The sequence below is a fragment of the Drosophila suzukii genome, chromosome 3 (assembly GCF_043229965.1).
Source record: "Drosophila suzukii chromosome 3, CBGP_Dsuzu_IsoJpt1.0, whole genome shotgun sequence".
In the NCBI taxonomy this organism is placed as follows: domain Eukaryota; kingdom Metazoa; phylum Arthropoda; class Insecta; order Diptera; family Drosophilidae; genus Drosophila; species Drosophila suzukii.
The window spans coordinates 64,283,399-64,310,319 of NC_092082.1; the positions used below are offsets into that span (position 1 = coordinate 64,283,399).

General features: G+C 36.5%; 1 protein-coding gene across 2 annotated transcripts in view; it reads left to right on the forward strand.

Moving 5' to 3' along the window:
* Positions 1–26,921, forward strand: part of gpp (DOT1 like histone lysine methyltransferase grappa) — a 44,600-nt gene continuing 17,679 nt past the window's right edge. For both annotated transcript variants that reach the window (XR_005014594.3, XM_036819031.3), the window contains exons 1-2: positions 1–228; positions 622–923. The gene's annotated coding sequence lies outside the window, so the exon portion shown is untranslated. The remainder of the gene's footprint in view (positions 229–621; positions 924–26,921) is intronic.

Below are 26,921 nucleotides of genomic sequence, written 5' to 3' on the forward strand. Positions count from 1 at the left end.
TGTTTTCAATCAACATTCGCTGGAAACGGACGTGTCGTTGCGCCGTCCTCTTCGTCGCGCGCGTGTGTGTGTGGTGTCTGTGTGTACTGAAACATTTTGGGGTCGCAGCAAATCGGAGAAAAATTCTTAATTACTTATACAACATAAGTGTTTGTTCTTGCGGCAAAGCGATTGTGGCAATAGTGCGATTTAACCGCAAAGGAGAATACGAAAAGTCTGCTGAATTACGTGAGTAGTTGGTCTGTGTGTGTGTGCCAGAGCGAGGCGGCAAATCAGTGCGGCGTGAAAGGGAAAGAGCAGCAAAATATAATTCGCTGCGAATGCTTCTGTGTTCGTGCCTGTGTTTAGTGTGCATGTGTGCTAAAACAAATGCCTAAATTGCAACAAAGAAAATTGTATGAAATATACGAAGCGAAGAGCAGAGCGAAAGCGACGAAGAAAAAAGAGGCTGCTGCCTAAAGAAGAAGCGGAAGAAGAAGCAGCAGCAGCCGCCGCGAGTTTTTTTCGCGCGTGTGTTAGTGTGCATACAAATGTATATGAAAAATAAAGAATAAGAGGAAGCAAAAGCAAATCATCAAAAAGTGTTAAAATTAATCACATGTATTTCCACATTTCTTGCAGCGCTTGACAACGAAAATAATATTTAGTAAATGCAAAGTACGAGAAAGGTTAATTATATTGCTTAATCAGTGAACTGCGGTTTCAAACGTCTTCGTCTTCCCCCTCTGCATTTTCTTAACCGGAATGCCCCCAAACAACCAAAATCCACAGCAACAACATCGAATGGAATAAAATAAAAACCAAGAACTTTGAAGAGAGCGGTGAGAGAGAGAGGCGTCGGCTAACGGCTTATCAATTGAAATTGACAAAGCACGAGGAAAGAGAAGGAGAGAAGAAGAAGCAGAGCGCTGAGTGCGCGAAATGTGAGTAATCTTAAAAACCGAAAAAGAAAAAGAACTAAAGTATTACAACCAGGAAAAGGCAGGGCAGAATTCTTTTAGCGATTCTTCGAAAACTGTAGGAAAATAGCAGTCTTAGCTTGCACAAAAGGCAAGAAAGTGTGTTCACTGGTTTATTATTTTATACTCGCTCTCTGATAAGAGCGGAAGTGTAATAACAGACCTTGGGAAAAGCAAACCGTATTTATTTATCGGCTTCTCATGTGCCGGATACTTTGAAATCTGGGGCAGTTAATTATAATTGTCAGTGGGAAGACAGTGGGCGTTCGCTTTAACAGCAGTGTCATAAAAGGGTTTCCAATTATATTGAATGTTTCTCGAGACTGGGTTGATAAGTACAATTGTCATTACTATTATTGGTATAGGAACGTTTTTTGTTGTGATCTGTAAATCAAATTATTATTTCGTTGCAGCTTATCGAGCTGTAAGGTAAAAATCTTATAGTTTGACATATTATATGATTAGAAATGCTTATTTTTATTACCATTTGAATTTCCACTCGGGACTCCAATAAGATTAGTCCATGTTCAAGTGATTTATCTGCTGTTGTTTGATTTTGGCTATTAAAAGCTATGCAGTTGACAGTTTCAGTCTATAAAATCCAATTAAAGGAACATAAAATGCCCCTGGTCAAGTTAGAGAGGCTTTTTTCTTGTTGACTGCAGGCAAAAGACCCGAAAACCAAAAACCAATTATGGCCAACTAGTTTGTCTGGCTTAAAGTGATTGAAGGGGTGGCGGGGTCTGGAAATATGCGTGCCATTTGGCCACTGCGTCTTTGGCCATTTAGCCGTTTGTCCTGACCGCAAGTTTTCTGTCAATTAGAAGTTGTTGCAAGAGATTCGTTTTTCTTTTGTAGTCCTGAATCTTTTTGCATACACTGAAAGTTACTAAAAGGAAATAAAAAGAGTATTAGAAAAAATTTCAAATAAATCATGGATATCAATTTCATCAATCTAAGAAAATAGCTGGTTATATATGAATTTTATTTTTAATTGATTGATTGACTAGGTAAATAAATAAACTCGAAGTAATCTTTTGGTTCACTCTATCTAACATTTACTGTACTTAGATAGTTTTTGTCGCCGCTGCATTGGATACACACACACAGTCGCAAATAAAACAGAAACAAATAAAATGAGAAAAACTGACAGTTTTTGCTTCCCACTTTATCTCCTTGAGTTTGCTGTTGCTTTCTTTTGTTGTTGCCATTGCACGCTCTTCATTCCGCCTACTGCTGCTTCTTCTTTTTCTTTCTGCTAGCTTTTGATGCCTGCATATGTACATATGTGTTTATGTAAAAAGAGATACCGTTGTTTGGGTGTTTTTCTTGTCTTCCCGCTCTTCTCTTATCTTCCGCTTCTCTTCCTGGTTGAATCTTCTTCTTTCACAGATTACAACGTTCCTTTTTGGCGCTGTTTTGAAACACACAGAGAGAAAAAAGTTAACTTTTTAGACTAACTTCCCATAACTACAACTATAAAGAATATTTGTGACTTGTGTCTTAGGTTTTCCCTTTGTATCCACAATTCTCCCCAAAGGGAATTTGAAACTTACTTTTTACCTTACTCCATTATAAATATATGTTTGAAAATACCTCATGAACAATTCGACTGCCTGTGTCATGGCATCAACTCACACTCGTGCGAATTGGCTGTGTATCTATGTGGGACAGAAATAGTTGCATTTTGGAGGTCTGCACTTTCATGGCGGAAACTCGAAAGCGAAACAATGCCATAAATACAACAAACACACACACACACGGCCACTGAAACCAAAATAGATAAATAAATTCGGAAAGAACAAGGAAAAACTTTTACAGAATGCGAGTGCAAAGGGAATTCGTTTATAAAATGTGGAGATTCGGTGGGAGGGAGTGTGGTAAATGGCCTGCTGTAAAATGTTGTTGACTGTTCAGAATTTAAACTTAAATTTAGAACCAAAAGTTCGAACGCAGCTGCCGGAAAATCGGGAAAGATACTTATATAGAAAATAGGAAATGAAAAATACGTAAATAATGAAAATCTTTCAGGTAAAAAAGAAGGTTCCAAAGTTTTTTTCACATCGTTTGTATGCACGACGTGAGCTTGAATCTTGAATGTTTATTCCCTTTCTTTTTATTTGTCTATCTGTGGCTCTTTCCACGTGTGTGTATAGTGTTTTTTGACAGTTGAATGAACTCAAGCATTTATTAAAAAAAGAAAGAAGAAAAACAAAAAACTAAAAGGTATCACACACAATAACAAACAGAAAGAGCATGCAAGATAAGCGAAAAGCTACATCTGAGGGCAATATAATAGTATATGGATACTTAAAAAAAAATCAAAAAAAAAATTATGAAAATGTTACATGTATCGCAGGTATTCTGTTAATCACATACTACGTTTTTGCTAGAAGCAAATCTTCAAACCTTGCAAAAATATTGATACAGTTTATTTTCTTGTAGAAGCAAAAATATTGTTCTTAAACCTACTTCGCAAACATTTTAATTGTTTAATTTGTAATTATTATTTTTTTGGGCCAAAATATTGAATATCAATATTTTAGTTTGTAAATGATATTTTGGTCCTTTCTAATGGTTTTCGGGTTTTTTTTTGAACCCCTATAAATTCAAGAAAAATCAGAAAACTCAATTTGTTGATTCTCAAAAGGACATTTTTTAAAATCCTTTTCTTGAAGACCGTTTTCCTGTCAAGTACGTGATTATTGCATCAAAATATATAAAGAACCTAAGCTTTCATTATAGCATTCTTGTATTTAATAAAAAATGTGAAATTGATTTGATAACATTTTTCGATAACTTGAATTTCTTTATTTCTTGTTTGTGAATGCAACATATTAAGGGTACTGTGCGCTGTGAATTTTAAATGAGCAGGCTGAAATGTCCTCTCCCATTAAAATTAAAATATTTCAAAAAAAAAATATAAAATATCATCGATATATTAATATTTTTAAATGATATTTTCAAATATCATTATGATATATTTTCGAAAACCAAATATCATCGCTACGATATTTTTAATAAAATCGAACCTAAGTGTTTACTATTGTTTTGACCTCCGTTGTACCTAGATAGTGAGAGGGAGCGGAGCAGGTATAGAGAGAACGAGAGCGGGATAAAGACAGCCAAGCGAGATGGAGAGACCCCACCAGTCAAGCCACAAAAAGTAATTTTGTGTTGAAGCTAGAAAAAAGAGGAAAAAACAAAACAAAAAACACACTGCGTGCAGGCCTTTCAATAAATGGTGGCATGGGCGGGGAAAGGGGGCAAGAGTGTTGGAGGGGGTGAGGGAATCGGGGTCCACAGCCAGACAGTAAATGAAGTTTACGTGGAGTTGTTGGCCGGCAATGTTTGTTGCCTTTATTGGTTTTCCTTTGCCTCTCTTTTTCTGTTGTTTTGTGCAGCTTTATATTTTATTTTTATTGTTGAGATACGCTGGATATGCAACTTTGTATGGGACATTAGATACAGAGAATTGGTTTTTGGTCTCACAAATAGCACAGAATGGAAAATAGTTTAGGTTCAGTGTGGTATTTGGAATGGCAACATTTCCTGGACAGACTAGAAAAATAAATACCCGAAATTGTTCAGTTTTATTTAATTTCTTTGATTGTTGGCGCTAAAGTTTAAAATAATATTTTGAGTAAGATCTGTTGGGTTTTATTTTTAACCTGATCTTAAAAGGTATAGGTATTTTTTTTAGAAATGAAATTCTGGTATGGTGATTTTTCTTAAATTGGGCCAGCTTTAATAATAATTCCTAAACACAACCAGTTTTAGAAAACTTTATTCTTACTTTTTGAATCAAACCAATAATGAAGATTGGTTCCATTCCAAGACCTCATAGTGCGCTGTTGTCTATTTTCATTTCCTTGATTGTTGGCGCTAAAATTTTTAAAAATATTTAAAGCAAGATCTCTTGAGTTATATTTTTAAACTGATCCTTAAACGTATAAGCATTTTTTCAAAATGGCATTCTGGTATGAATGATTTTGATTTATCCAAAGTTGGGCTTGCTTTAATAATAATTCCTAGATACAACCAGTTTTACAACAGAAAACATTTTATTCTTACTTCTTTGAACAACCAAAAATGAAGATTGGTTCCACTCCAAGACCTCATGGTGCGCTGTTGCCTGTTTTCATTTTCTGTGTGCCTAATGCCTAATGAATTTTCACTCTCTTTGAAGTGGGTTTTTCGTGTAAGTGGGTGTATTTTTTCAGATTTCTCGAGAGATGATGTGGGCAGAGGGTTTTGGAGGGTTCTTCGAATGTTCTTCGTAACAATGGTACTGTAATTTCTTCGGTGTTACGTGGTCTTAAGTATGTTTATTCGTATATGTGTATTCATTCATCGAATCAGCTCCAATCAATGCCATAAATTGAGGTCGGTCCTCGGCCTCTTCATTCCCTTTTCCAATTTTTTCGTGCTGATTCGTCGTTTAATGGGCTTCGCTTAAAATCGAATCAACCAGGGACACACAATTATATATGTTTGTATACAAACAATCATACATGTACCCCCCTTTTTGGGTCGTTGGCAATTTTTGGTCGCTGTTTTTCCAGCACGCATGACGCGCGCGTTTTTCGTGCTGTTCCAGTTTAAGCTTTAAGTTCTCTGTGGCACATAAATCGATAAATGTTTGCTTAATTCTTTTTCTTATTTTTACTTTTCTGGCTCCCTCGGCCACACCTTTTGCTTTTGCAGGATGCAAACAGCTTTTTGTTTTCTGTTGTTGTTGTTTTGCTCTAGATTTTCCTGCTGCCTTTCCATGATTTTCCACTGTGGCAGCAGCTGCCAAGGAAAAGCCAAAACAGCAAAACATGTGTTTGAAAGCGAAGCCAAGACAAACTGGCGTCGCCTGTCAGAGTGAATAAAGTCTGGAAAAAAGCGAAAAAATAAAATAAAATTTAAGGGGTCCCGGTCCGGTAGACCCTTCCTGGGTTAAAGCAGGAGGCAAGGCGGGAGAACTAGGGAAACTAATAAAATGGCATTTGCTGTTGTCTGCCAAAAAAGGTTTATTTATATCCTATCCTAAGGGTTTTTCGGTTTGGGTACACATTTGATTCAGAAACTAGAACCAAACTTCATAAGTTCTGATTCTCTACACATTGCTAAAACTAGTAAAACATCCTTTTTTTTAAAAAAGGTCTTTTAAATTTTTAATAATTGTTTTCATAATTTTTAACTATTAATTGACATAACAAGGTTTGTTTGATGGAAGATACTATCATCAGCATCTATTTCCTAAGTTACTACTATTGACAACATTGAAATGTAATTCTTAGGGTATTATTTAAATCCACTTTGAACAAACAAATTTTTTTTTTGGCTGAACACTGAAATTCAGCCTTCTATATTTGCTATTTCCTTCTGTTCTGCCATTTTTCCTGATGGAAACACGCACGTACGACAAGGAACCCAACCCATACTGCAAATATATACGTTTTTCTTAGCTTTTCCTTGCAACATTAACAGGGTGAGAAATCAGGTCCGTCTTGGGTTTCTATTTTCGAGCCGTAATCTTTGATCAAATGGCGTGATTGACTGATTTATCAAGGATTTTGGCATTTGACTTCTTTTCAGAACAGGCTGTTGCTGTTCTCTTTTTTGGCTTGGGTTTGTTTGAATAATGACGATTATAGTGTGACTGAAAAGAAACAAGGGGCAGTATATCCTGGTGACGATACTTTGCCCCATTTTAATAAAGTTATGATAATGAATAATAATTTTTTAAATGAACAGAAACTAAAACAAGGGAGAACGCTATAGTCGAGTACCTCGACTATCAGATACCCGTTACTCAGCTAAATGGAGATATGCAAGCAGCAAAGCGAGATTAAAATGCGCCACCTACCGGCGGTATACAGATTTAAGCGTTATGGGCGTTAGAGTGGGCGTGGCAAATTTTTTTTTGGATCAATCGATAGGTATTGACGAGACCAATACATTTCAGTTAAAATTTTTTATCTAGCATGAAAATTGTGGGCGTCACAGGGTTTTGCGGTTTGTGGGCGTTAAAGTGGGCGTGGCAAATTTTTTTTTGGATCAATCGATAGGTATTGACGAGACCAATACATTTCAGTTAAAATTTTTTATCTAGCATGAAAATTGTGGGCGTCACAGGGTTTTGCGGTTTGTGGGCGTTAAAATGGGCGTGGCAAATTTTTTTTTGGATCAATCGATAGGTATTGACGAGACCAATACATTTCAGTTAAAATTTTTTATCTAGCATGATAATTGTGGGCGTCACAGGGTTTTGCGGTTTGTGGGCGTTAAAGTGGGCGTGGCAAATTTTTGGATCAATCGATAGGTATTGACGAGACCAATACATTTCAGTTAAAATTTTTTATCTAGCATGAAAATTGTGGGCGTCACAGGGTTTTGCGGTTTGTGGGCGTTAAAGTGGGCGTGGCAAATTTTTTTTTGGATCAATCGATAGGTATTGACGAGACCAATACATTTCAGTTAAAATTTTTTATCTAGCATGAAAATTGTGGGCGTCACAGGGTTTTGCGGTTTGTGGGCGTTAAAGTGGGCGTGGCAAATTTTTTTTTGGATCAATCGATAGGTATTGACGAGACCAATACATTTCAGTTAAAATTTTTTATCTAGCATGCAAATTGTGGGCGTCACAGGGTTTTGCGGTTTGTGGGCGTTAAAGTGGACGTGCCAAATTTTTTTTTGGGTCCATCGATAGGTATTGATGAGAACATTACATTTCAGTTAAAATTTTCTATCTAGCATCAAAACTGTAGGAGCCACAGTTTTGGGCGGTTTGTGGGCGTTAGAGTGGGCGTGGCACTCTACTGAAACAAACTTGCGCTGCGCAGGAATCTCAGGAATCTGCGTGCCTAATCCCAGTATTGTAACTCTCATAGTTTCCGAGATCTCAGCGTTCATACGGACAGACGGACAGACGGACAGACGGACAGACGGACAGACGGACAGACGGACAGACGGACATGGCTAGATCGACTCGGCTAGTGATCCTGATCAAGAATATATATACTTTATGGGGTCGGAAACGCTTCCTTCTGCCTGTTACATACTTTCCGACGAATCTAGTATACCCTTTTACTCTACGAGTAACGGGTATAAATATCTATGTCTTAAGTTAGCAGTACTGCTTTTGATATTCCATTTTTTCTTATTGACAATTTCCCGTTACTTATCCTTAAATTATTCGTAAAAGAAAAAAAATTGGCTGCTCCATTTTTGACATTTGTTTTGTAAAAAAAAATAGGTGTTCTGCTTTGTTGATACCAAGATAACAGATAACAACTCTCTAAACTTGAACTTTCTCAAATTGTTTGTTACTGGGAAGCTACATTGATAACAGGTTTTCAGTAAAACTCTTTAAACTTGATCTTTTCCAAAATGCTTTTAGCTAGGATTTTTCAATTATTTATCCGTAAATTATTCGTGGAAAAAATCTTTGTCGTTTGTCATTTATATTGCCATTTATTTAAAAAAAAACTTAGTTGTTCTGACATCAAGTTAGCAGATCCACTCTGTTAAACGTAAGCTTTTCCAATTTTTCGATCCACTATTAACATATATTTTAGTTAGAGGTAAAAGTAAAAAGAACAAAAAACAGCGTTCAATCTGTGGTAAAATATATTAAGATATTTCTGATACGAATCCATTTAATATAGAAGTCTTACACATCCTCAAAGTAAATTTAAGCAATAGCTTTAAGTTGGCCTAATGAGAAACTCTTCCTTTCGGTTAATCATGTCATCAAAACTTGACAAATTAAATTTTCGCTGGGTTTCGCACGTTCAATTGGCAGGGGGATTAATACACAAGATGTCAGCATATAAATACGCCTCGAAAACAACCTTAATTAGTGGTTTGGCTGATATGAAATAAAATTAGATAGATAAGGAATCCTTAGAAAAACTTTGCCCTTTTCTAGCTGTGGCATAAAATAACATTATTTCTTTCATTCACGGCTATGTGGCCCGATGAGAAGTCAAGATTGGTAAAAGTTTCTGGCAGATACACGGATACTGGCTTCTCTGCCTTTAACTTGGTTTTTGTAGCCATCAGGGCGTGCAACAGTAAAAACTAACACACGCACAGTTGTGGTCAAGACAATAGCAGAATATAAATCCAATATTAATCTTAATATCTAAGTTTATTTCCATAAAAACTTCTATTAAATGGATTTTTAAAATTTATTGGAATTTGTTTAACCCTTATAGGATATTAAAGATTTCAAAAACAATAAATTTTAAACAACATAGTGACACCTAGCAGTTACAATAAATTGAAAAGGATTCGGGGTAGTAAAATAACATTTTATATGTCAAAATAATAACTTAATTTATGTTTCTTTTTGGATTTACTTATTATTTATACACAATTGTTTGTTATTTACTTTAAAATAATAAAAACTTACAACAAAATTAATTATATTTTAACCGTTTTTAATGAAATTCTCCAAAAAAGTATTAGAAACTTAAATATAATCAATCTCAATCTACCATATCTATTTATTTAAACGCAACTGTGTATCTTTGAGATGCTGTGGTAACCGTTCCTAGATAGATAGATAGATGGACTTACTTAGCCGCTGCCGTTATGCTAAAATGCCATAAACATAAACAAGGCACACACATGTACGCCGTACCTCATCTATATTCCCAAATCCCCCCTCGGCCCCCTAGGGCCGTCATCCTCTTACATGGCAACAGGGAAAATCGATAACCATTTACGTTGCGTTGTGTATATATACCCAGGCACATAACTTATGTATTTGGTGTTCGCTGTACATGCGCAAAATTCCACAGCCAACACACACACTAACACTAACTGCAACTTTTTCTCGTAGACAAAACAAAACAAAAAGCAACGAACAAAAGCTGGAAATCCAACACACCACCTACTTTGCCACCCCCCAAAACGCCCGCTCGAATGCCGCCCACACTTTTGCCACCCCCTACTTTTCCATCGCCCTTTCCCACCCAAGCCCCTCCCTTCCCCTATTTCCCCACCTCTCTCTCAGTCAACGCTGTCATTATTTTCATTTTCAACTTTTTCTTGTGCCATCTAAGCCAGCAGAAAACCACCCACTCCCCACCCACCATTCGACCTCATTCACACAGTGAAAAAAGCTCAGCACACTTTTCTCAACCCCCCACCGCTCGGAAAATCCCTTTTCCCCTGCCCAACCCCCTCCCCGCTTCCCCTGAAGCCGCAGCTGGCAACGCACATTTTGATAACATTTTTGATAAAAATAATGCGGCAACAACGCCCCAAGCTCAACTTTTGGGCGGAAGGGGGTGGCCCTGTCTGCTGCGGGGGAAAAGGGAGGGTTGGGTTGGGTGAGGGGGTGGGGGAAACGTGCCAGGTCAGTGGGTGGCGGTTGGGTGGGCTGGCATCTTGTCTGCAGCTGTAGCTGTGCGTTTGTGTTTGTGTAACTAGTTTTTGCGCCCATTTTTACTTTGGCATTCTTGACGATGCGCTGTTGCCACACTTCGCACACAAAAAGAAATCTTAGATTCAAAGAGGTTACAGCATCAAATTCAATAATATAATTAAGGTAAAAATATTGTGAGTAAAAACAGGAAATATAATTTTTCTTTTATAGAGGAGAATTTAATTTAATGAAACTGATTTTTCTAAAATTCACTTCAAAAATGTTTAGAAATTTAAACAATTTTGGTTATTCCTTCAATTATGAAATACAATTGAAAACCCAAGTAAAAGCCTAGTTATTAAGATTCTTATAAGTCTTCAATCACGTTAAAACATTTTTTTAAATGGTAAACTTACCAAAAGTGTTCATTAAATTCTTTATAATTTACACATTTTTATTGAAATCACATTCCCGAATTATTTTTGTTTGTGCACCAGCTTGAAGCTCCAAAGGTTTTTCGTATAAGCCATCTTGCTCTGGTTCACTTTGATGCCGATAATTTAATTCATTGAATATAAAGATAGATTGCGAAAGGTTGCCCATTCTCCAGGACAAACCATTTCTTGAATTTAAATTACTTTAACTTTGTGGAATCTCGATTTTCAATTTGATTTCATCTCTGTGTTGCTATTAAGGCTAGTTAAGTTTTCGGAAAGGTTGATAAAAGTTTTGCCCACTAATTGTTGCTTAGGCTTATTTAATCCCATGTCAGTTTAGATACTAAAGCCCAAAATCAAATGTTTCAAAGTTTTTGACAAACTTTAAGTGCTTTGAGATAATTTGTAAAGATAACAGAACGAAAAGGGAAAACAATGAATTACGGTCATTAGGATGGCACAAATTTGGCTGATTATTTTAAAACTGTTGTTGCTTAAAATTAAAATAAAATACATAAGTAAAGATTTATTTGATTTATTTTATTTTGAACAATTAATTAATTCCAGTAATAGTGTATAGAGAGCTGTCAATTTGTTTGAAACCAACATATGAATTTGTTGTTCTTGAATTAAAGACTTACATTTGATGTACTTACTCATAAACATTTAATAACCTTTTAAAGCTTAGACAGAAAAATGTAATTCACAAAGTAGTATAGTAGTAGTAGTAGTAATAAAGGAAATTGGCCACGCCCATTTCCCTCCTCCGATGTGTATCACATTACCAATAACAACAAGGGCAAACTCCAAGCCAATCCCCAAGAAACCCCAGCCATCCATAAATTTGACATTTTCACATTAATTTAATACAAAAATGACGAAAACTCACATTAAACAAAGAAAGAAAAAGGAATAAAAAGAATCCGCCTTGACGTCCTTGCCAAGAGCTTTGGGGGAAATTTAAATGCAGACGCCATTTTCTATTACTCCACACATTAAATTTGATGGCGCGCCTTCGTATGCCAAAAAACAATATCCTGCCAGGACAGCCGCACCCACAACACCCTCTTATCCGCTCCCAAAAAGTTTTTCGAGCCGAAAATAAAAGCAGGCGAAACAGAAGGCGCTTCTCCTTGCTCCTCCAGCTGCTCCCTTTCAGCCATCTTCGTCTTTTTGGCCATCTTCGTCCTTTCTGCCGCTGACAGCGCCCAAAAGGCAGCACTGAGACAGAGACGGAGAACTCGAAATGGAGAGTGTGCTCCTCATTGTACAGTTTTGGCCAAGGTAATAGCATTTGAAAAAGCAACTACAAATTCACATTCTTTTCATAATGTAACTTAAAGACGAAAAGTATTATACTTCACTGAAATACATTTTATTCCTGACATTCTGAGGACTTTAAAGATACAATATTCTTGTAATCAGTTAAACTAATATTATATTAGCCTTTAAATTAAAGTTTATTGTTGCCGTTTTTCGATTTTATAATGTTCTTTAGGTACAATAACACCCCAGTAAAATATAAAAAGGGTCACTCTTATAAATAAATCAATGATTAATGATTAAATCACAAGAAAACTACTTTTCTCTGCCATCTGTAAGTCTTTTATTAAATCATTAAAAAGAAATAAACTTTCGCATTTCAATTTTGAAGAAACACAAATTACAAACCGGTTATGAGTTAGTCAGATAATATAAATATACATTTTATACTCAGAACTAAATTGGAAACCATTACTAATATTTATAAAAGCTACTTATACACTGGGAATAATGCAAATTAAATACTTTAGTGGTATGGACTGATTTATTAATCCCAAAATTCCCTTCGTGAAGTGCCCAAATCTAGGATCTTGACCCCAGTTGTATAAAGAAGGGCCCATAACCCCAAAGGACTATACTTTTTCAGCTGTTCTGCAATTTGAAATATTTTGCAAGGCACCGCCCAAAAAAAGTTTCTTAGGGATTTAAGGGCGGTGGTAATGGGGAGGAAGGTGGGTGGCGTTGTGGGAGTAACTCCGCAAAATGATTATTTTTCATGCTTTCTCATTTCGTTTTACTGCCTTCGCTCACACACACACACACTCGCGCTGTCGGAAACTTTCACAATAATGCTGCCTTGGGGGTTGCTGTCGCTGCTTCTGCCGCCACCAGCAGAACAAAAGCCAACCCAACCACCACCCACCCATCCACAGGAGGCAGAAGAAGAAGAGCAGCAGCCTCACGTGCGCTGCCTTCGAGAGCAGCGACGTCGGCCGCGGCATCAGCATTGTCTGCCCTTGATTTTATCGATTTTCGTTCGCCCCGCCCCCCGCCCTTTGGCCTTTTTCTGCTGCTGGCAGCGACGTCAGCACCACTCGAAAACTAGTGCTGCCCATTGTGGATTACCAAGTAAGCCAAGGGGATAGGATTTCATTAAACCCAAGATATAAACGCCAATCCAAGCATTTGAGAAAGTAATAATGGAAAACCTTAGAATCCCATATTTTTTAGCGTTTCAATTGCATTGATGTTAGGAAAGCATTTATTCTAGGGAGCTACTTATCTGAAACTCTTTCAGCCGAATTCAATAGCTTTTGTATTTGATACAGGGCCTATTATTTATTCTTAGAATACAGGTTATACAGTTTTATTTGTTAGGATTGTAAGGTTCTAGGAATACTTACTTTGAAAATAAACTAATTTTTATCTTACCTTTTTGATATGAAAAATAAACTAATGATTAACTATTATTTTTTTAAAACGACTTTTTAAGCTGTTTCATTTATTGAATGTATAGAGCTATTAATAAAGATTACTATCGAGTTACTGTATACTTGTATTATTTAGATACATATTTAATTTATATTACTACCATTTACTTAGAACTCTAAAAATAGCTAGATTTTAATCAATAAAAAAAGACAGATTTAACTTAATGATAGCTAGATTTGCCACACATCTCACTGTCTATCTCTGTTTCTCTTATTTTCTGCCTCTTCCTCGCACCCAAAAACGGCGCACACAAGCTAAGCTTTTTGTGAGTGTGTTTGTGTATTCCCCGGCCGGCTCTTTCTCTCTCCCTTTTCTTCCTTTCTCTCAGCCTTCCTCCTTCTCTCCCTCTCTCTGTTTTGTATATTATGTGCTTGGCTTGTATTTTATGTGCTGACTGCCGCCTGTTTCGTTATTTATGGCATTTAACCCCACACGAGCCACGAACCACCCACCGCCCAACCACCCACTAACCCACCCAGCCACTCACTGAAATTGCTTTATTCAACCCGATACACAGACACATGCACACACACACAAACATTTACATGCTGCGAGTGTGTATGCGTGCGCTTTAATCTTTTGCCGGCAAATATTTTGCAGCATTTAAATTCGTGGCGTTTATCGACCATTTTTGGTGCATTTAAGTTTTCAATTTTTCCGTTTAAGTGACCAACGCCCTCGTTTCCTTTCCTCTCGCTCTCCCTCTCACTCTCTCTCGCTCTCTTTCCGAATGCAAAATGTTGTCCGAGGTCCGGTCCAAATGGCTTTTGCAATTAATTTTCAAATGCTTTGCTAGTTTTATTTTGGTTTATGTGTCCGCACATACATATTTATATCGATGTGTGGTGTGCAGGTGCATTTTGTGTGCGCTTCTGGCCAATTTAATTTATACGTATTGTGTGTTAAAGTGAGGCAATCAATTGGGAAATGAAATAGTTAAAGCGGAACAAGAGCGAGTTTTCAATGCTTCCCAAGTGTGCTTTAATGTGCAATTTAAAACTTGACTTGCTGCACTAGAATTTTCTTCAAAACTCAGCAAAAGCATTTTTGATTAGTCTTTATGACCTTTAAAAAGTGGAACAAATATTTAAGTGGGATTTCATTTTAACCAAATTGTCGTCTTAAAAGCATTAAAAACAGTGTTACAGCATACACAGAGAGAAGTATCCAAGAACATTGTTCTTGAATTGAGAACATTCATTCTTAAAAACCGTATAAGTACATTTTAGTATCAATATTAGAACGAAATGGTGAGAAGAGAAAAGTTAAGTTGAGTTTATTTAACAACTTTTTGATAAGTATACACTAAGGACTGAACTAATAGTTTATTTGTACATACAATGTACTTAAATACCGCCAATTTGATTCGAGCATAATACAACATTATCAACTTAAAAATGTCGTTCTATTTTTAAGAACATTTTCAACTTAGATAAGAACGTCAGAATATTCTCTGTGTAAATAAGTTCGCTTTTCTCTTCTTTAAAATAACTAGTGATCCAAAATTAACTCTTCAATATCTTTAAAAAGTAGTCTTCTTGTTGCTAAGTGGTTTTCTTACCACATCCCTTTTCTACAATCTTTGAGTCAGGAGCCATTAACGTTTTTACCTCCGAAATATTTGAATACTTCGACCTCGACGATTTTCCACTGGCTCTTAAAACTTACTATGATTTGATAATTAAATATGATATGTTAAACATCGTTTTTAGTAGTTATATTAGCCCATTTAGGTCTTGCTATACAATATACTATAAAATGTCTAGTAAATAGGTTATAAAAAGTTCTTGACCTATAAACTTGTTTTCAAAAAAACAGTGGTTCAATTAATTTAACAACTTAAATTCAGCTAGTGATTAAATTTTAGCCTAGGAAAGGTTATAACTTATTATTTATGCATTTAATGCAGTACCCATCTGCAAAAGACTCGCAGATCCTAACCCAGACCAATAATTTCTTGGCTGTCTCTGGTTTCTGGTCTGGTTTGCTTATCAGATCGCACCGTCTTAGCCTGTTTAAATGAGTGTGTTGCCCCCTGTTTAGAGCACCATGAGACAAAGGCTAACAACTGAAACTGTCTACCGAACACGCCCACTTTTGACATAAGGCTATTAACACCATTAAACGGTAAAGCCGGTAAAACGAGGTCCCAGGTTCTGGGGGTCTTCGGGCAGACAGTTCTATAAGTTGGGTGTGGTTCAGGTTGTTTTGTACCTTCTTTCAAAACAAAACGCAGCACGCTGAGTGTAATAAAATGCGAGTCGCGTGCTCGGGCATCATAAATATAAAACTCACAGGAAGACGCAAGTTAACCCTTCGTAAAAACCGCCCCTGACCTCCCATTCTCTCCGCATAAAATTCCAAGGTAAAGTTCTTAAAGTGCAAAGCACTTGAAGTGAAATGTAAACATGACAAACATGTCCTTAAACTTTTTGCCCACACTTCTGCGCTGTCCGTCTCTTTCGGTCTCCTATTTCCTGTCTCACTCTCAGCTCAACTCAGCTGAACTCATTCATTTCAGTTCATGCCACTCGACGTCGCGACTTGCCGTTGACAAGCCCTTTTTTACGCTTTTGCACTTTTATTTATGCGATAAAAATAAAGCGATAATAAATGTGGCGGGACACAGCGAAAAGTTATTGCACTCTTTCCGTCTCTTTCGCCGCTGGTCTGTGGCCGTCTCTTTCTTCTGCAGCAACAGCTGTTTGCCTTAAGAAAGTCGCTGCAGCAAAAGTTCAACTGCCTGGCGGATCCGAATCCCCTTTTGCAGCCCCTGAAAAACCCGTTCCACTCCGCCACTGCAATGCATTTGCATTATTTATTAGCTGTGACTGTGCTTCGTTTCCATTTTGCATGTGTTGCGTAATATCCGCCGAGCAACTCCGTGGTCAAGGGAGAAAGAGATAGCGGCGGGGGAGAGATATAAAGAGGTAGGTGTAGGTCAGGTCTGAAGGGGAAATCAAATCACAAATGAGAATAAAATCGATATAATTCCTAAACTCCGAAGGAGGTAAACGTAACTAAATGGAACTGTTTATGTTCCAATTTGTCAAAATTATAAGAAGAATTATATTTCTTTTGAAAATGTTAGATGTTTTTACTATCATCAGAACTAAATTTTACAATTTCTTTAAGGAACCCGCGTTTATTAGTTCTGCCTGAATTGTAATCTAATATTAATTAATAAATAACCCCGACCATCTAAAAACCCAACTAGCAATCAAGAAACCCATAACAAATGAGCAAACTATAAAATTCTTTATCATTATTCCCAGATGTTCGATTTTCCCCGCAATTTCCATATCAAATTCGTTCAAATTGTGACAGGCGTATCCCTCCATATCTAAATAATGACAGTATATTTTATAATAATACCTGTACTATCGATTTAAAGATAATTGCGAGAAGCAGCTGGATGAATTGCCCTTACCATTAACTAATACCATACATTTCCCAAGCGATGAGAGGATTCAGTTCAATAGGTTTTGGGTATATAATTACTGGACTTAACGAGTTAATTACTTACTTTCCAATTGCACATTATATTTGCCATGCAATCGCAACAACTGTGTAACTTTTTTGTGGTTCGCAGCTGTTTTTGCTGCTATCTGCTTCTGTTTACATTGTATCTAGCAAAATCAACCACAATTGGTTGTAATCGATACGGTGTAAAGGGTACTATAATAACGCGATACTTTATGTAAGAAGAACAGCAATGAGCGTACAGTAAATTGCATGGAATTTTGTCTGGATTTCTAAGAATCTACTCCGATTCACGTCGATGGTTTTGCAATTGATATACTGGGCTTATAATTTTCCATGCCTGAAATGAGTCAAATGTAATAAAACCCAATGAATTGTGGGAAAGAAAGTTTGTTTAATACTATACCTTATTACAGAATTCAGTGGAAGGGTTTTTTTTTATTATATTCGTATTGTTAATCATGATGAGTCATTTTTGGGTAACTTTCTTATTTCGCTTTAAAATGATTATAAAAATGTTATTTATAATTTAGTTTCCACGGAATGAGCAAGTTATTTGACTTTGGAGTTCATATCACACGATTGTTTGTACAGATATGGTGTAACTTGTGTAAAACCCATTTTAAAAATTATTAAATTGATCATGAAAACACCACATTAAATTGTTGCGCGTGCACTGTCCAACAGAAGTGAATATTTGTACAAATGTACATATTAAACACATAAACAAAATCTGTGTCAAATAAACTTGGCATGTTTATGGCGAATTCTCTTCGCTTGACAATTTTATTATCGTTGTTTTTTTAGCTGTTGCTTTTCATTCTCATATATTTAAGGGGGAAACGAGATGGAAGGAGCGGTTGACCTGCTTTTTAAAGCGACGCGTGATTCACGAAAGCGGTACCAAGTTCAGGTGGAATAAAAGAGCAACGAACGAGTGTACGAAAATAAAACCAAAACTAATGGATACGAAAATGTTGCGTATAAAAATTGCATTTTTATGTTTCGCCCCTGTAGATGGCGCCACTTGCCTTTCGTGTGTGCGTGCTAAATGCGATAAAAATCGCTCACGAAACGTTCTGCAGAAATAAAACGCGAAATGGGCGGAAAAAAATATTTAAACAAATAAAAAAACAACTGTTGTCTGCCATTTGTTGTTGATGTTTTTTTTTATTACACCGGCGCATAACGGTAATTGTAAGCGGCTATTACAACACAGATACACACACGTGGACAGGTGATTTATGCGTGCAAAAGAGATGGCATTAGAGGAAACTGAAAATTTGCCGCTTGCACTTTAATTGAAAAACAAGCCAAGGAAAGAGGAAAAATATAAATAAAACCAGAAAAAATTGAAGAAACGACGCATACGAAAAAAAGAAACCGAGCACGAGTGTGCCAGACAGGTTGTTGCTAAGCGTGTGTTTGTGTGTGCAAAAAGAGCCTCAAATGAGACTCAAACTCGAAATTATTAAATTGCAGACGACGCTCCAGAAAGACGGGCGGGGGTGTGGGGGGTCAAGGCGGAAAGGGGGCGTAGCAGCACAGGGGCGTAGAAGAAGGGGCCGAGTCACGCACAAAACGAACGAAGAAGGCGAGGCAGCAACCCTGAGCAAAAGCGAACGAGGCGAAAGAGAGCAGAGTCGAGAAAGAAGCCAAAACGTCGGACTGAGCTGAAGTTACAGTCGAACTTCTGAAGCTCGAGCAATAAACTCTATAATGATACTTAATAAATTTAATAAAGAGAATTTGATGAAATTTCATTTAAAATTTAAAAATTTCTAGATCGTTAGAAAAACATATTCGGAATGTAATTCAAAATATAATTGTAAGTACGTATTATGAAACCTGAAATAGTAAAGCATAACTAATATAGGACCTCAAAAACCTAGAAGAACACTACTAAAAACAAAAATATAACTTCTTTGGATGGCACTTCCATCCTTTTCACTTACAGATACAAAAGGGGTACCTTTTCACCTATATTTTAGAGTAGTTTTTTGCATTTTATTTCTAGAAAAATGTTAATAATAATAATGATAATTATCCTGATGTTGTATCTGTTCCAGCTAAAAAGGAAAAATTAAAAAAAATGTTTTAAAACTGGCTTAAAAGTTGAGTATTTCACTTTAACTCTTCCAAACTTTTTGAAAATTGCCCTATTGGAGGCTTTGAGATAATTCTAGTTAGTGAGAACTAGAATTTCCTACAAAGAAGTTTTGTTAAAGGTAAATTGGGGCCTCGGGAAATCGAAGTTACGGAAGTTGCACTGTAATTTGTTGGGTTATAAAATGAGTGAGCGAGCAGGAAAAGAAGAAGCGCAACCAAATACGGGTGGTTGTGTGTGTGTGCGAGCGTGATAAAGGTCGTTGGCCAAGCAGCGGCAACAACAACAATGTTGGCAGAGAGCGGGACAGAGAAGGAGGAAGGGAGATAGCGACACAGAGAATACTGGCGATGAGCAACAAAACACACGGCGACGTATTTAGCCTAAGGGCACGAAATGTATTGCAGGTTTTTGTCAGTCGGCAGTTGTTGTTGCCGCTTTTGGGCTATGTATAGGCCGCGTCGGTTTTGGTCGTCTGAAAAAAACACGTTCCCTGCACCAACAGCAACTCCATCGCCAGCACACTGAATAGACAAAGCCAACAAACCCACAAAACGCAGACGGCGAAAGAGACGGAATGAGTCGGATAGAAAGAGACGACCAATCTACCTTTGTGTGGGTGTCTTTGGCAGCCTTTAAGGCCATATCAGAATGGGAATGCAGGGCTTTAAAACCCAACGAAATATGAGCCATCATCCAGGGCAAAGCTATAAACGTGTCAATGGGTTCCTAAAAATTCCTTAAAAAATTATAATAATCAAATAAATAGAATTTTAAAATACAATCACCAGATATCAATAATCAAATAAATAGAATTTTAAAATACAATCACCAGATATCACTTTATGTATGTATTTTGTTTCTAAAGACATAATTTCTAAGTATTTGTAATGACGTAATTCTAATTCTTTAGTTTAATGAGAATAACCTGTTTCTTTAGCATTTTTTTTAAAGAATTTTAAGTGATTTTTCTCTTAAACATTTAAAGTTTCAGCTGCTAAAATTAGACAAAATAACTCCGATTGAGACCTTGGAATATGAGTAAAAACTAGTTGCTGCTATTACCTCATGCTAAAGCTTCTAGCCAGCGGAGAACCCGAACCCAACAAGCCAAAGTTAATAACCAAATTCCGTTGAAGTTGCAAGTTCAAAGCTGAAATTAATTTAGCCTTAAGGCGGACACGCACACTGAGAAGCTGTTGCCGAATACGAATGCCTCAAGCAATGACCTTTAAATTCCCGCTGCGAGAGTTGAAACCGTATAATGATTATAAATAATAGGTTGTCGGAGCAATATAGAAATACCAAGGCGAAATGCATTGCATAACCGAGAGCCAAAGCCAACAAAGTAGACAAGTAGAACTTGTTGTCATTTCCTTATTTAACGTGACACTTGTTAGCAGCGCATGCATTGAATTGCACTGAAATTGAGAAGCTCTCTATCTATTTTTTCGCTCCTCGAACGAAAATGAACACCTGCGTTTGGTTTTGTTTGGTCTGGTTTGTTTTGGTTTTGTTGGGTTGCTTTTTTTTCGGGTTCCACTGTGAGGTGTGTGGCGTACGTGACTATCACTCGATGCAGTTATGCTGCTATTACGTCGTCTGTGCACTCACGGACACCAACGCAAGTGCACCCATACAGACGCATCGCAGACACGCACGAACAAACACCTGTCACGAATACACACTCAACCCGTCCACTCTATCAGAAACTCACCGTGTAAACGACGATCTAATGCCGGGGGCTATCAACGCGCATCTCTATACAGCAGTGGTTGCAACACTAGGTTATGTAGCTCTCATTTCTCAACAAAATTTACAAAATATACATCAAGAAAATGTTAAATTTATTACCCCTTTACGGTAAATTTGTAAATATTCAGTTTGCAAGAAATTGCTGAATTTATTACCACTCAAATTTTTTATAATTTTGAAATTAGTTGGTAAAAAACTTTTTATTTTATTGAATTTTAACTATCTTAGCTAAATATCTATTTGAAAGAGAATAGTGTGGTCATTTATAAAATGATATCCAAAAGAATCCTAATTTTTGATTTAAAAAAAAAAACCGTATTTTTTAACTTTCTGATCTTTGTATATAAAATTCTTAATATTGTAATATTATTATACCAATACTGTTAATGGATTTTAAAATAACTACAAAAATAGGTCAAAATCAAGGTTAAACCAACCTTTTATATTACTTTAGTTCATATACATACATACATATGTATGTATGTCTTACAAAAGAAGAATAAAATTATCTTCGGATCATATTGCACCTTGATATTATCCACAATTGTGGTCACAAGCAGCTGCTTCTTTGTTTGATGCTGTTGTTTTGTTGGCGTTTCATTTGCCAAATGTTCCTGTTCTTCTTTTGTTTTTCCATTGTTGCTGCGTCACGTTTTTCATATTAAAATGTTTGAAATTCTGATTGGGATTCTGCCTCCGGCGGTGCAGAGTTGCCAACTGTTTGTTTGTTTGCTTTACTTTTCGTTTGTTGCGTGCGCGCCGTTGCCAAACTTCAGGCAGCAGCCAGCCACCGAATCTTGGCTTCAATTAAAACAGGTTTTCTCGTGAGACATTGCCCAGAAATGATCATGATCGGAATGATAGACCCCTCTCAGCCCCTCCCTTTCTACTTTCCTCTCTGTCGCACATGGGACTTCACTTGTTGTGTCTGGTTTTTTGTTTTTATTTTTATTATTGTAAAATATGTTCACTGACCTTTGCCGAATTACCAGTTTTTTGTAAAGCGTATTTTTGTTGATCGCGTAAAGCTGATTTTCGTTGGATCTTTGGCTCGAAATCGTTTTTTATTCAAATTAAATGCATAAACATGTCGGTATATTCTCTTTATGGCCATATTTACACACACTCTGAAACGAGAGAGCGACCTTCAACTTGATTTTTAATTAAGTTCGGTTCAATGAACTGAAACTGTCAACGTCTGCTCTGCTGTGTGTTTAATTTTAATGTTTCCCTTTTTGTTCCATTCCCCGCCACTTTGGGCCAAAAACAAACACAAATGTTTCGCATATAAATTATTTCTCTTTGTTTATTGTGTGGTATTTTTAGTAAATAAATATATAAATGCAAATGAATATCGACCAAAAAAGATGTTGATAAATGTCTCATCTTTAATGCTAAAAATGGTTGCCAAATTTCACTTGAATTTTTAGTTACAGCTTCACTCGCGTTATACTTAAACTTTCTACTCTTCGGTTACGTTTTATCTATCGTAACTCATCTCAGCTTACAGCTTCCCATTGTATAGTTGTGTGTGCTAGCCCATAATTCATGAAATTTAATCGCTTTTCTCAACTTACTTTGTACCTTGCCTTCCTCTATTTTATTTTTATTATTTTCACAACGAACTTTTCTTTTACTTTAGTTTATGGCTCTCCTTGCGCGTTTCACCATAAATTTTCAGTCTCAACCTCAAACAACAAATATTTTTTTCAATTTACATTTTTTACCATATTTCATCTGACATTCCTCCCGGAAACGCCAACCCTCTTCTCTTTTATTCCCACTTTATTTTGTGCTGTCACCAGGCAGCAACAATGGAAAATGTTTCAAGAGCGCTGCCACCCACTTTTCGCCCCACTAAGTTGAGTTCCAGACCGTAGGACCATCAGGTCCCATAACCCCAAACCCAAAATTGAAGTCTGTTCAACCCGAACCACCCAATAATGTTAGACAGATTTTATTACGGCGCTTTTGCTACTTATCCGGAAATATTTGTCTCGCTCCTTCCATATCCTTACACAGAGAACAAAGAGCTGGGGATGATCTATTGTTGATATTTTAATAAAATATTATTTTTAATCTATCAAATCAATATTTAAAAGGTATTGATTACTTTATGTACAAAATTTGATACTTAATCAAATTGAAAATGCTACTCAAATTGTATACCAAGAATCTTCCTTGAAATATTTTTCTCTGCATTGGCATTAGAGCATTGCACCTCAACCATTACCATCCCCTTGGGGACAACTCCGGAGTCTCTGGCATTTTGGGCTGGCAACCCTTGTGGCAGGTTCTTCTGCTACACACACCATGGAAAATTGTTGCACTTCTGACGCCGGGGAAAACTCACCCCCGCACGTTACTCTCCTACCCCCTTGGACCACCATTGTTCGGCTTTTCCTATATAAATTTCATCAGTAGTTTGGGCAACCACCGACCTGACAAACGCTACCCAGGAAGGATGTTTCAATTTCTATTTTGTTTTATATACTTTTTCCTGTTTCGTCGTTCATTCCGTTTTTATCGGTCGTTTGAGCTTCTGAAAGTGGCAGGGCAACTCTGTTTGTGCTTAGAATAGTGAAAATTGGCAACATCGCTTTCTATTCTTGGTTTTTCATTCAACTCAGTCGTTGTCCCTTTTGATTTTGTTGTTCTCGATCCGGGGGTGTGTATGTTGTCGCTGTTCTTTTGATTTGGGCTGTTGATTTTCTTTTCTTTCTTGTTTTTTGTTTTTTCACTTTGTTATTCCGCTCTACATTATTTTCTTTTAACTCTGTAATTTTGCCAAGCTTTTCTCTTATTTATTTAAGGCATTCTACAATTTTCTTTGGGTTCCCTTTTGTATTTTCAGTATGTTTTAGTAATGTTATTGGGTCCAATGGTTGCCTTTGGGTTTCTGTTTCGCTTCAATAAACTTTACTTACTATGTTGTATTGTGTGTTACGTGAAGGTAATATTTGGAAAATATATTTTCAGCTATTATTACATTTTCCAAATAACGTGTAAAATAAAATAATTTTAATGCTGAGTACATAGTAATGGGGTTAATAAGCGAACATTTAAACCAGAAAACACATTAAATTCATCTAAATGTAAGCGAATATTTCATATTTAAACAATCTTTCACAAATAAACAATTAAAATTGTAGTTTCTAAACATATTAACCACAAAACAAATAATTGTGTACCTCAAAAAATCGAATTAAAATTAGAGAGTATTCAATTAAATTTCTCCTTCAACTTTAAGACCCCCCACCGTTCAGACAGTTTTCAATTAGTTAGTTTTTCTGCTTTGCTTTGATTTCATCTACTTCATTTCTGTGCCAGTTATGTCTAATTCATATCCTTTTCTCCTTTTCCCTCGACATATTAGGTGAACATTTCTTTTAGCGATTTTTATAGTTTTTAACAATTGAAGCCTGGAGGCGATGAGTTTTAATTACTGACCCACTTCCAGTTGTTTCCTCCCACGCAGCGATGTTGCCACTTTTCAGCCCGTTGCTTTAAAGTCTAAAAGCAGTTCAAAAGAATTGAGGGAAGAAATTGTTATTATTACTGCTTTATTAGGAACTGGATTTATTAATTGACAGTTTAATTACTATTATTACTTTACTTTTAAAGTTTTTACGCTATAGTTTTTATGCTTGCTCTGTCTTACTATTTGAGATTTTAAATCTATTCAAATCGAGCAGAGGATTATCAAATATCTTATTTATATTTGTTAATTCCTTATATAATTGTTTTAGAATTTAAATTTTTTACTCTGAAAAATAAGTTATTAATTAATAACGAAGTATTTACTGACCCATTTCCATTTGTTTTCTATTAGACTGTGGCGTTGCCATACCTAAATTTAAATCAAGTCGAGTGCTTAAATTAAAGTGGAAAATATTTATATTTACTTTGTGGGCGAGTGGTCGGTATGGTGCTTGTAATTATGCAAATTTACATAAACATAACCTACTAACTAAGCACGCAACTGAAACAAATGCAGTCGACTGCCGCCCAGTCCCGCCCACAATTCCCCAATCCTCCCGCCCCATTCCACTTGCAGAAATAGTTGACCTCGTTTTTTGGGGGCTTTTGCTTGCACACACTTTTACTGCAGTTTTTTTTTATTCTTTCTTGCTTCGCTGGTTTATTTTTTTGTGCATTAACAGAGAAGTTTTTGTTGAGGCGCCGCCTGGCGGTCTGTAGTTGTAGCTGTTATTTCTCTGCCGGCGTTGAACTCATTTTGCATGCATTTCTGTTTTTTTTTCTCTCTTTGGGATGGCAACTCTGTCGCTGTTTTGGTTTTTCCGAGTGGGCGGAAAATGGGTTGGCCTACATTCGCTCGCTCCCCGGCTTTTATTTTGCTTTTCTCCATGTTGTTTGCGAACCTTTTGAAAATTGCGGCAGGTGCATTTTTTCCGCTTTTATTTCGCAAAAGCGCCATTCAGCGAGTGCATTTTCCTTCCATGTTTTCCACGGCCTTTTCTGGTGTCGCCACCCAGCGCCACCCATTTTTTCCAGTGCTTCTCTGCATTCATTCACAGTAACCAAGGCAGACAGAAAGGGTGGGAAAGAGAAGGGCAACAAACGAGTGGAATTCACCAGCTTTGTTTTATTTTCCACGTCCTTGTGCTAAAAACAACAACAAACTGAGGGTGGGTGGGTGTTCGGGTAGTGGTGTTTGCTTGGGGGAAGTGCTCGAAAAAAATCGATAAAGCAATTAATGCCAAAAGAGTGGCAGGCCTCACCAATTTCCACCTACCGAGCAATAGAATGGGAACGAGAATCCGAGAATCAGCAGCCGAGCAACCCTGTGCGCAAAAATAAACAAGATGATGACGTTTTCGATGACGATGGATGGAGGTTGAGAGGTCGAGGAGAGAACCAGAAAGCCAAAGCTGGAGAGACGACGAGTAGTCGTCTGTGTTAATAAACCGCCCCATAACCGCCAAGAGCAGCACCATCCCATCATTAGGTTTATACTCCTACCCAAGCCAAACTCAATCCACCCGCATCTCTGACTGCTTCTGATTTTATACCCTTCGAAAGTCGGGTATCACTTTTAATTTAATTGTACGCTTCTGAGGTCAATTTGAGTAATAAATAATAATTATTCAATTAGTTTCAACAACATATTAAATTAGAAAGAAAATTTGTACAAATACTTGATATTTAATCAAATAATTCAAAATACAAATTATACCAACTTTTTAAAATTCTTTGAAGATGATTTTGTAATTGCATTGCTTTCTTGACCAGCAGATTTTTGGAGTGTATGGTTTTTAATAATTTGTTCACTAGGGTTGCTTTTTTATGAGGGCTAGTTGACTGCGTAAGCTTTAATAAACACGGTTTGCTGACTTTAAACAAGATAATTTGCTTTCTTATTTCAGATCATCCTCCTTTTCCCTCCTACGTAATGTAAATTTTAATCAAGTTGGGGCATACAAAATTTAATGAAATTTGCATGGTGAGAATACTTTTTAAATTTAAGTGTAGTTACTCATTATTGATATTAAGAAATATTAAGAATAGACTGTTGAGTAACCTTCAACTATTTCATTGCGCTTTTTGCCACTTCTCGGAAAATTGTTGGTGAACATTATTGGCTAACAGCATTTTCCTTGCCTTCTCGTTAATATTCTGAGTTACCCATTGTTACTAGCTAATATTCATCCTCAAGAAGAAAATTCCTGCCCATGCAAAAGCACTTGCTTGAGTTTGAAATTTCAAAGCGCAAATTTTGCTCGAGGCTTATCTGGAATTTCCTTTTGTGTGCCTTGCCAACATTATTGATTATGCTGAAGGCATTATTTAACGACCAAATCCTGCTTGAATGTTCCTCTTTCCAATTCGCTGCCTTATATCCTCTAAAACGCAAGAATTTGGCATTACTCGCACTTTAAGTTGTTTGGCAGCTAAAATTAAAAAATTGTCAATTCGAGATTTCGTCATGGTGAAACCATTTTTAAGATTGCAAGCATAACCAAAGAAGCTTGAACTTAAATTTTAGTAATACATTTTTAATTCGAAAAGATTATTTTTAAATTGCAAAGTCTGTTATA